The sequence below is a fragment of the Perkinsus marinus genome (genome assembly GCF_000006405.1).
Source record: "Perkinsus marinus ATCC 50983 genomic scaffold scf_1104296970204, whole genome shotgun sequence".
Classification (NCBI taxonomy): domain Eukaryota; phylum Perkinsozoa; order Perkinsida; family Perkinsidae; genus Perkinsus; species Perkinsus marinus.
The window spans coordinates 1-1036 of NW_003202565.1; the positions used below are offsets into that span (position 1 = coordinate 1).

The window sequence follows — 1036 nt, forward strand, 5'->3', positions numbered from 1 at the left end:
ATCTGCCTTCCAGCAGATGGTCCGGGTTCGATTCCCGGGCGGTGCAGTTCGTATCAACGAGAGAAGAGCCTCTATTCTATCGTGGAACAGTTATGCTCAGCACGTCAGGGCGATACAGGAGTTTCTACGTATGAGCAGCTTGGCGCAGTGGATAGCGTGTTGGGCTCATAATCCAAAGGTCCTTTGATCGAAACAAGGAGCTGCTATTCATTACAATACACTCGAGATGGTTATTAAACTGAGAGGTACAGCTTATCGACTGCATAGATCAGTCTTACCAAAAAATTTCCACTAAACAGAGTCGGTGTTTTCGTACCATTCCGTGCGGTTGGCCCAACCGTGCCAATTCAGGGGAAAAACAACATTAATAAAGCGGTGTCCATGCATAGAAAAGAGCTATTCACCTAGAGCAGAACTCCTTGCAGGAATGATGAATGACCGCCCGGTACCGCAGAACGCGTTGCGGAGATGAAACAACCGCCCAAATTCACGAGCCGCCGCATGCGGTTTCAAAATGTGCTTGCAAGCAGGAACTTCGATGTCACGAAAAAGTTGTGCAGCTTGTGCCGAGCTAGCTGTAGTATGCGATGAGAACTTCAGCAGTTGGAGTTATCAACCGAGATAGATTGCGGCCTACCATGGGAGAGATATAGTAGCAGTTAGCGATCTCAGGTACGCGTTTAAGGCCTAATCAGACTCTTGGCCGCGGGATGGTTGACGACGGTACGTCCGAGAAGGGATTCAGATGTCCCTCTACAAGTATCACAGGAATACTCAATCACTACATAAGTGATATGCACCGCTAGTCTAATGGTTAGGATATCTGCCTTCCAAGCAGATGGTCCGGGTTCGATTCCCGGGCGGTGCAGTTCGTATCAACGAGAGAAGAGCCTCTATTCTATCGTGGAACAGTTATGCTCAGCACGTCAGGGCGATACAGGAGTTTGAACGCATGAGCAGCTTGGCGCAGTGGGATAAGCGTGTTGGGGCTCATAACCCAAAGGGTCCCTTTGATCGAAACAAGGAGCTGCTATTT

The 1036-nt window shown here is 49.1% G+C and overlaps 2 non-coding genes across 2 annotated transcripts; both read left to right on the top strand.

Moving 5' to 3' along the window:
* Positions 1-133: 133 nt before the first annotated feature.
* On the top strand, positions 134-206 carry Pmar_PMAR028784. Its single transcript has one exon. It is a non-coding gene; the product is annotated as a tRNA-Met (tRNA).
* A 590-nt stretch (positions 207-796) lies between these two features.
* On the top strand, positions 797-868 carry Pmar_PMAR028785. The gene has a single exon. It is a non-coding gene; the product is annotated as a tRNA-Gly (tRNA).
* The last annotated feature ends 168 nt before the right edge of the window (positions 869-1036 follow it).